The sequence below is a fragment of the Rhopilema esculentum genome, chromosome 7 (genome assembly GCF_057945365.1).
Source record: "Rhopilema esculentum isolate cy_ngs chromosome 7, ASM5794536v1, whole genome shotgun sequence".
Taxonomy (NCBI): Eukaryota; Metazoa; Cnidaria; class Scyphozoa; order Rhizostomeae; family Rhizostomatidae; genus Rhopilema; species Rhopilema esculentum.
The window spans coordinates 13,780,366-13,791,072 of NC_142821.1; the positions used below are offsets into that span (position 1 = coordinate 13,780,366).

Genomic DNA, 10,707 nt, shown 5'->3' on the forward strand with positions numbered 1-10,707 from the left:
TTCCATGCAAAAATATTAACATATGTGTGCGTCTTTGATCATGAATTTTTGTACTCAATGAAGTATAAAGTTCCCTTAATATGATTTGATGAAAACATACAGGATCTCATCAAATTGTTGGCCCGAAACACCAGCGACAGAAAACATCATTTTTGTCTACTATTAAAGTGGTAAAGCAGAGTAGATGTGACAAACTATAAGTAATATACAAGCAAAAATGTTTGGAAAGATCTTTATTATTTAGTTTATATGTTTAACATGAGATAAAACAAATCTTAGGAACTGTTGTAGTAAATATCCTGCGCTCAGAGGCATGTCAACGGAAGCTTTATATGATACAGGAAAATGGTAGGAAAATGTTAGGCAGCGTGAAGCCTTTATGCTTCTGACGAATCGGCTGCACGCAGGCTATGAAAATGCTAATCAGTGTGATGCCTCTAAAGCCCAATCTCCAGTGAGAAAATAACAAGCGAAATGCGAAAAAGTTCGCGCGAAATATGTATTGGGCATGCGCAGTGATCTTTTGCTGGGATTTCTCGCGAAGAATTTCTCTGCGAACAATGTTAAAATGAGTTTAACTTTTTTTGCTTTTTGCTTGCGAAATCCTTTAACAGCCAATCAGGTTCCGTATCCCTTTGTCACGCTTCCAAACTTTACATTCAAATGTCGTGAGGTCAACAAAAGCATTCAAAGGAATTTGTTCGCGTGAAGTATTTTGCAAGACTTTTTCTCACTGGAAATTGGGCTTAAAGGGCCACTCCAGCCCACAAATTTTTTCTGAGATTTTTGCATAAATTGGTAGTTAGTCGAGAAAAAGAAGCTATCGTGAATTTTTTTTTCGAAAAGCTTAACTCGTTTTCCAGATATAGACGCTCAAAGTTGAGAATCACCGTAAAAATACGACAAAATTTTTTTCGGAAAAAGTACCTTGTGACGTATGAAGGGACCATTGTTTCAACATTCGGCGCTATTGTTATATGTTCGCACTGAAATTCGCACGACTCGGTAGTGGCTCGGAAGAGGCGATTCATGTCGGAATCTCGGTTGTCGTTTTATTTATTTTCCTTCATTGCGATTGATGTTCAGCGGAGGCTTCCAGCCAACATGGACTAGTAATTCGACAAATCAAAGATGGAAGCTTCAACCTGAACGCATATCCTCATCTTGGCAACGCAGCAAGCTTTTTAATATGGAATGCTTCACGAATTTTCAGATGTGAATGGATTTCTGACCGAAGGCATTTCTTATCGTCGTGTCATCTCAGGAATTTCCAGGGAGCTGAATAATAATTGATGTCTCACCGCATTAGAAGAAGAACCCCATTCACAAGATGGAAACTTTCCCGTAAGTCACAATTCATCCTTATTATCATTTTACTATGTTGAATGTTAGGCCAAACTGCAGGGTGTAGAGGTTTGGAGGGGGTTTGGGGATGGTGTGACACGCACCCCCTAAGCAAAGCAATTTGCCAGGCTTTGAGAAAAACTTCGTACTCTAAATACAAGTTTTCTAACAGTCTTGTGAACTGTCCCCCAAATAGTCAGAAATGTGGTAATATGAAAAGTACAACAGGGGCTCTCAAGCAAAATGTCACATAAAATAGTACCAAAAGTAGAAGTTTGCTCCTCTTTTGTACCAATAAGGGGGCCTGAGCCTCCTAGCACTACATCCCTGCCAATGATCTGTGCACTACACCTTTGCCCGAGGTATAGATGTGTAAAATTTCCCAGGGTTTGTCTGATGTTTCCCTGAACCCTTTTTCTTCATGTTCTACCATGTTCTGCCTTCAATTTTGGAATTCTGCCTATTTCATCATAGAATTGATGCACAATTTCAAAATTTTGCCAGATCAATATCCAGGGCAAAAGATCTACTACTCCAAAGAAAAAACATGGAATTTACACCCTTGGTTTTGGAAAAAAGATGTGTCATATCCTCATTCTAATGTTTTAAAGGCAGAATTGTTTATATTTGTTAAAATTACCTTTGCTATTCTAGCATTGATTCATATAAGCATGGCCTATATCATTTAAATTCATCTTTGTGTTACTTCAAGTTAATATCCTTAGATGCTATTTGCTATAGTAACAGTGGTTGCCCTTTAACCCCTAAATTTCTCTTTGATCCTTTTAAATATCTATACTCTGAATGCCCCTGAGTGTCCAAGTTTCTTTGATCATTTTATGTTTTAATATGACTCAAAAGTAAATTTCACTGGTATGTTAGTATTTATCCCTGTCAACCTTATTATTCTAGGCATAAAAAGGTAACAAACTCTTTTATGGTTCAGCAGAAAGGATCTTGCAAAAAAATGCTAGCTGAAGGTTGGAGATTACATGCATTCTGTTATCTGGCTACTGGCTTTGTGGGAGTGATAACTTGCCCCTCTCTTCCATGCAAGAGTTACCACAAAGACCTCAACACATTATTCTGTTTTTGTATTAACATTTTTACAAAGGAGACTATTTTTAAAATTATCAAAATTTTATATATAATTTGGTCATATCTATATAATGTTTGTGAATCAACAGTTATTATTTAAAACTAGTAACAACCTATAGGTATTTTCTAGAAATTTTGCAATAGATTATTGTTTCATGATACTTTTATAAGAACATTTCTCATGTGCAATAGAAATAACAAATTTCTAGATAGTTCACTGGCCTGATTCTATAGATATTTGAATATATTATTCAATGTAGCCAAGTATTTAAATACATCAAACATGTATTTATTATTCATAAATATAGCAGGTTGAAATTCTGACAGCTTAAAGAAGCTGACAAGGCCCCTGTAATAGCTTAAAGGTTAAATACAAAAATTATATTTACACAAGTATATTGAAAAAGTTGAATTATTAATATAATCTCAAATCCCTTTTTTGTTTGTATAAAAACAAATTTATAATTTTTGAAAAAGTTGTTTGACTCATGACTAATGGTAGGTTTTTAGTCTTGTCTTGAAAGTTTGTATACTTTCTTGTCCATGCCCTCGATTGTCCTGGTTTATTTCTAATAAGTCATAGTCATGTTGATATGAAGCTCTTTATCCTAATGAATATGTGGTATCAATTCATACAGCTTTCATTCCCGGTATACTGGTTTTGTTTTGGTCTTTCCTCTCGAATTAATTGCGCGATGATTTTTTCAGCTGTTGCACTAAAGGAAGAGCTTATGAAAAAGCGCGAATCTTCTTTTTAAAATCAGGGAACTGGCCTGCCAATATAAATTGCTTCAAGAGCAACATTCCACGAAAGTCTGTCAACATCCTCATGTCTCTGTCTCGCTGGCCTACTTTGACAATTTGACTTCTCTGTCAGAAAGATTCGTGCGATAAAAAACTTCCATATTCGATCAGAATATCAAGACTGATGAGCGATACTTCTCTCTTTATATCGATTCCAGATAAAAGTCTGGCCTACTAACAAACATGCCGCTGCTAGGCCCTGTCTGCCATTTCGCTAGGTTCTCGTTGACCCTTTGGACAGCCGATGATACTTGCCGCGAACTTACCGAGGCCGAAAATGCCTGTGACGTCAATCCGGAGATCTCCGATAACACGGTTGAAAAACAATTCAACTCAATGACCATTTTACAAACGCTAATAACTACAAAACGGTTAGAGATATGAAAAAAATAATAACAGATTCGTTTTCAGGAGGTCTGATTACATCGTGTTCTGAAATAAAAATTTTGGGCTGGAGTGGCCCTTTAAGCTCCTGATGAACTGGCTGCTCCCAGGCTAGGAAGTTGTTAGGCAGCGTGAAGCCTCTACACTCCTGACAAATTGGCTGAACGCAGGATTGGTTGTTTTTATTGGAGAACATCTCTTCAATTTATAAAAGAAGTGGTCCAAGGAAGATGTACAGTCCGAAAATCAGGAAATCTTTTTTCCTGGAATTTTAGCTTTAAAAATTTGTTTTGATTTTTTATGATTTATGCCTAGGTTTGGTGGAAATAGGGAAGGGCATGTGTTTTCCTTGAATTAAATGAAATTTTGTAGCTCTTAAGCCATTTTTCAACGTGTGCAAGGTCACTCACTATTGATGGCGTCATTCATCTTTCATCAGCACAACATGATGTCTTTCCCACTTTGACCCGGAAACTGCGAAGGAGATTATTCCGGTTTACAAGCCAGGGCCTAAATGTGTGTCAATCGTAGTTTGAAATCAATCACAGCTGATGTATTCCTTGATTTCTAATAAGCAAAATAATCAACAACAGATTTGATGATTTGATGTCCTAGATCCAGGTTAGATCCAGTTTACACTGTCCCATGCAAGTTTGGAACTGTGACAAAACTGTCGTGGATCGCCCTTCCGTTTACACTAGCACTGTGGAACCGATACGATTTTGCTCTGCTATCCGGAACAGTTTTGACCCTGCTTTGAAATCGAACGAATTTTGCACCGTCACGGTTCCGTTTTTGAACAGGACAGTGTAAACACCTATCCGAGACGATTCTGTCACGGATTCACAATGAGGTCTTTTGCATGGCTGTTTCAGGCAATCGAGGCTTCGATTTTGGACGATTTTTTAGACGAGGGAATGGTCAAGATGGCTGTTGAAAATCAAGTGGCAGCGATCGCTGGGCTGAATATCTTTTCAGCAGCCATTTACGATGGTTACCACCGTCTACGAAGAAAAGAAATTTAAAATTCTGAAGAAAAGACGACGACTTGGAAGATTCTGGACAGTTTGGTCTCTGTACTTATTTTTTATTGCTCCCAGTCCAAGCCTTCTTTGTCTCGGCTGACAAAATATAGCCTTCTTTAAACAGTGCTTTACCATTGATTTTAGGTCGTACCGGTACAGTGTAAACGGAATGGCTAAACGGAACAATTCGGAACCGCGACAGTGTAAACGGGATCCCGAGCGACCTTTGTGCAGGATAATAAAGGGAAATTGGCTGCAGGGGCAAGTCTTTCTTTATAAAAAGAAGAGGACAATAACCAATATTTGTTTAAAATGATAGAAAGTTACTGGGGCTGGAGGCAGTGCTGTCCAGAGGCAGCTCGGGCCCGGCGGTGATTACCAAAACTGGACCCTCTTATGAAATTTTCTGCGGCCACACCCTTCAGTCTCCCGGAGATTAAAGGAAACGCCCCTTTTAGGTGCAATTGTTGAAAAAATTTTGTAAGGAGTTAAAATGTTTGCTTAGTCGTAGCTATTTCATTCATGTGATCTTCCTTTTTTCAGCAGAATCCTAGCCTGCGTGCAGACTCGGAAATTTAAAAGAGGGGAGAAAGTAGAGTCTGCGCAACAGAGCCGCTTTTCTTGTTCGCTGACATCAACATTTTATTCTAAGTTCTAGAACAAGAACTCCATTAGCGTGCAATGTTTTTCTGTAATTTTATTTGTTCAAAAGAACAAACAGACCTATTATATTATCCTGATACCATTCATTTATGCTTTTGCTCGAAGCGCCACTTTGAAAACTAAAAAAAGCAATTGAAATTCCCCCCACCAATCAAATTTGGTTCCTTGATTTTGAGGAACCTGTGAACAAGAAAATCGGCTCGGCTTCGCAGACTCCACTTTTTCTCCTATTTTCAAATTGTCAACAGAGTCTGCACTCAGGCTACAGAATCCCAATGCCTGGAAATTCATCAATTCTCCACAGGCAAAACTTAAGAGAACCAAAATGGCAGTCCCATCTCTCTGAATTTGGTTGCAGATAGTGCCCCCCCCCAAACCTTGCAAAAATTGGCTAATGACGTCATATCAGCGCCTATGCACGTTTTAGCTGCTAACGTTTTTGTCCACAGTGAAGTCGACTTAGCAACAGAATAGAATATTCTGTGACTTAGCTAAGGCCCGAGTTACACGAAGTCGGATTGGTTTTCGCTTCGGATTGCCCACCCCAATCTGAAGCAGTTTGAACGATGCATTCACATTCAGTTATTCCATTCAAATCATTGTTGACCGTTTGTATTCATTTCCATGCAACACTGCCGCGAGTCAAGCACATACTAATTTCTCTCAAAATAAACCCCATTCTTCTGTGAACGTGCACCATAGAGTTAGGAACGATAGAGTGCCGACAGTAACACGTGATTTGTGGTAGCAAAGGGGATTCAAGATGGTAGCTCTAAGCCCCGGCCAAACGACTCAACAAAGTTGAGTCAACAGAGTTTAGTTATATGTTGAGTGAAAAGTTGAGTCGTTTAGCCACCTTGTTGAGCGTTGTTGAGCGATGTTGAGTGTTCTTGAGTGAAGTTTGATCTTGGTGAAAAATGTTGAGTGATTTTCTATTGTTCTGAGGTGTTGTTGAGCGATGTTGAGTCGTTTGGCCAGGCACATCACCAAGTTTTATGCGCTCACGCGCAGAAATGCTGTTTTAAACCTTGGCGCCAAACGCACTGAGTTTCTGCATATGCGAAGAATGGATGCTGATGAGAGAAGAAAGCGACGTTGTGACGATGAGAGAGATCGGATCACAGTCACTCATGAGGATGATTTGGAGGATTTTGACCCTTGTGAATCAATTTGCAGTGGGGAAGAAAGATGGCCTACTAGCCCGTATATCAGTGAAGACGATAAGGCCCTGGCTACAATGAACAAAGTTCTCACAAAGGCAAAGAGAGTCACAAAGGCCTCAACACCGATTCACAGAAATAAGAGCATATCCCTGCATGCTGTAAATACGCTTGCCTTAGCCCCATAAACAAAATGGCAGACTTTTATTTTGATTTAAAAACTGAGTTCCGGACTTCCGGACTAAGTTCCAAGCCCCAATCGCGCTCGCAATTCGGAATGTTGAGTCAAATGTTGAACGAAAAATTCAGTTGTTTGGCCACCCGATACTCAACAACGCTGAACAACACTGAACATAACTCAACATTGTTCAGCGAGATGTTGAGTGAAAAGTTGAGTCGTTTGGCCAGACCTTTAGAGTGGCAAAAAGATTGCGCCCGAAACTTTGTTTACTTATTTCGGTATTTCTGCGACCATACGCTATCAGCTTGTTTTTATTCGCGTTTCTATCGTTTACAGTGTTATTGCTAACAGTGTACAAGTATACGATTACGTTGTTCAATATTCCCAAGTCTTGTTCAGCTTACAATTGCACAATAGGAGTGAAGGGGGAAATAAAAATTTAACCTTCCACAAGTAAGTAAGAATGCAAGTAGATTCAGTTTAAAACAAAATTGAGCCAATTCTATTTTTTTATTTCTAATTTAAACTCCAGAAAGCCAATTTTTAACCTTAAGGAAGGGGGTTAGCCCTTGAGTGGTCCAGTGGAGAAAAACCAAAATAATTTTCGTATGGAGACTTGGCTCACCGGCAGCGGCGCCTGCAATAGATTAAGGCAGGAGGGGCAGTGGTGGTGCTGAGGGCAAAAAGTATAATTTTTTCACTATCATAATCAAGTACTTGTGAGGGCGGGTGGTACAAAATAACAAATTTGCATGCATCTGTGCCACCCATACAATTGGGTTTTTTGTAATCAAAGGCTCTACGCATAGGCATAGTGTTGAGAAAATTATCCATGCAATTGGATATTAAATGGCCTTATCATTATTCGAAATGTTTGGTTTTACAGAAGTCATGGCAATTATAAATGGGCTGGTTCTAAAACTTTGATTGTCCGCTTAGTCTCAATACTCTATGATTGCAGAATCATTGAGAATATAAAAAGAAAAAAATAGTAATCACAACATATTTAAGGGCACTGCTTGCCCCCTTTGCCCCTCCTAGAAGAGGGCAGGAGGGGCAGCTGCCCCAGCAGATCTCACAGATCCATGAAACCCATTGCCAAGGGGGCCAGGGGGTCACTGACCCGGGGCCCTCGGCTATCCTTTCCACGGCCCTGGCAATTGCCAAACATTGCTGAGATATAATTTTGATACATGATTAAATTTACTGGATGGAGAACTCCCCCAAGAATATCTTTAAATGATGTAATTCTAGTAGGGCAAACCACAAAGTAGGGCCGATCACAAGAGCATATTTTTATAGAATAACACATGAGCATAGCAATGGATGCTGGACCAAACAGAGTCCACCAGTGGAGGGATAAAACAATTGGTTCTCTACAAGAAACCCTCCTCTCTTGTCATTCAAATTTCAGACTGTATCTTATCGGCATAAGTTATTGTTTGAGTTTTGAATTACCAGTTTTTAAACCCCTGTTAACAGTTAATTTATATTTTCTTTGTTCTTAAAGGCATTTTACTGTCTGACAGCAATATTAACAATTTTCTTTGGTGAACAGAAAATTCTTTGTCAATCTATGGGTAAGATTACTAAAGGATTACAACAATCTTTTATATCAGAAATCAAAACATTAAAAAATCAAGGAAACAATACTAATTTGATGACTTGTTCTATATATTTATTCATATTTCTTTGAAATTAATTCATTGATAGAAATATCTTAGCTTTGGAAGAAAGTGTAAAAATACCAATCATTTATTCTATGTTTCAACTTTTCTAATGTACCTATGATAAGACTTGGGTATATTTCATTCTAAGTACACAGAACTAAAAGAAATTATTGCAAAAACAGAATAATCATGACAAAGGATTGCTTTAGAAAGGCGATAACTACTAAACAACTTTTACAGGTTTCCAATAAATAAACCAGACTTGCTACGCAAATGGGTTACTCCCACAAGACGCCAAAATTGGACACCCACTAAGAGTTCAGTTTTGTGTGAGAAACATTTCAAAGCATCTGATTACAGCTTTAATGACCTTGAAATCCCAAGTCAGATTGCTGTTAAAAAAACTTCTGCAAGCTGATGCTGTTCCTTCAGGATCTGTTTAAGAATCAAGCTAAGAACGAGAATAGAGGCACACGGAGTAGATATGAGAAGTAAATCAAAGAGTTTGTTGTAACTCTCCCTTTCTATAGCCCCAGGGGATGTAGATTTGTTAGAAAGGTTCTTTGTTTACGAAGCCCATCTACAATCCGCCACTGGGCAGGAAATGTTGAAGCAGAACCAGTATTTTTGATGCATGTGATAAACACATTAGAAGATGTTGTACCAGCTGATGAACGAGGCTGTGCTATAATTTTGGATGAAATGTCTTTCAGATCTCAAACGCTTTTAGATGAGAAAACTGGAAAATTGTTGGTCATGTTGATTATAGCAGCATCCAGGCTGAGCCTAAAGAAAACACAGCAAATCATGTTCTTGTTGTCATGGTTACAGGTTTGAAAGGAAACTGGAACTACCCTATCGCTTACTTTCTTACCAACAGTACAAATGCAGACATTGAAGCTCAAATAATTAGAGAATCTATTAATTTTCTTATAGAATCACATCTTGATGTCTATGCAGAGATATTTGATGGCACATCCAAAAACTTATCAACAGCAGAGAAGCTTGGCTGCAAGATAAGTTCCAATTTTGATGGTTCCTTTGCACATCCCTGTAGAGAAGTAAAATGTATTTTCATTATTCTGGTGGCCTGTCACATGACTAAACTGACAAGAAAATCATTTGCAGATAATGGGATTTTTTATAACTCAAGTAAGGAACCCAAAAATGTGATCATGCTGTAAATTTACATAAAATTCAAAAAGGACATTTTGCATCTTGGAAACAAACTTAAAAATCAACACATTAATTGGCAAAATCATAAAATGAAGGTGAAAGTTGCTGCATAAACATTAAGCAATTCAGTTGCATCAGCAATCAGATTTTGGGAATCACTACAAACTCCTGGTTTTGAGAACAGTGGCAGCAGATTTCATTATCAGAATCAACAACTTGTTTGATATTTTGAACAGCAAAAACAATTTTGGAAAGGCTGCAAAACAACCAATATCTCTAAATAATATTGACTTTATAGAAAATTATGTTAAAGAAACTGGAGATTACTTGACAAAACTGCGTGATTCAGAGGGCAATCTTATACATCAGGGTAGGCGAAAGACATTTTTAGTTGGTTTTCTTACCACTGCAAAGTCCATCCTAGCAATAGGTAGGTCTCTACCTTCAAGGGAATCCAATAGCTTTAGCTATGTTATGTCATACGGGTTCTCCCTTGATGCACTTGAAATGTTCTTCAGTAAGATCAGAGGTCGTTTTGGATGGAAGAACAATCCGAATGCTTTGCAATTCAAACATGCAATGAGAGCACTTCTTTTGATTAACAATGTTGAGGCTCCAAATACTGCCAATTGCATCACAGCCTCGAATGATTTGCCAGAGGGCATCGGTAATGTCATTGATGATGCAACTTTTTATGACAAAAGCCAAACTATTGATCCTGCTGTCCATGCCCTGTTAAATACATCCACAAACTGGACGTTTGATGCATTGTACCAGGGGCGGATCCAGATTTGAGGAAAAACTTTTTGGGCATTAAAGCTTTTTCTACCGCAATTTTGTTTATTATTATTTAAACCATTTATTTTTTCTTTTACCGAGATGAATGCACATCTCCTGAAATTTTTTATATCCGCTTCAATGCCCCGTCTCACATCTGTTCAACATTGTTATTTCAGTCCATGCATTGAAGTGTGATCCAACTCCCCCTGGTTGTACTGTATAGCATTCTACAGACTCGGAAAGCATTGTCTCCTCTTATAACCAGCCATTTGAGGAACCCGTGGCCTGTAAATTATACGAGTTTCTGCACCCGTGGAAGTGAATCTAGCCAATCACGGTGCCAAGTCGAGGGGTTCTAATTTTTGGCGCGAGAACCAATGGATTTCAAAAATCCAAAACATCAAAGAATACCGACCAAACCA

The 10,707-nt window shown here is 38.4% G+C and overlaps 1 long non-coding RNA gene across 1 annotated transcript; it reads left to right on the forward strand.

Moving 5' to 3' along the window:
- The first annotated feature begins 752 nt into the window (after positions 1-752).
- LOC148960055 (uncharacterized) lies at positions 753-3,093 on the forward strand. Its single transcript, XR_016143872.1, has 2 exons — positions 753-1,344; positions 2,257-3,093. It is a non-coding gene; the product is annotated as an uncharacterized LOC148960055 (long non-coding RNA).
- Positions 3,094-10,707: the final 7,614 nt, after the last annotated feature.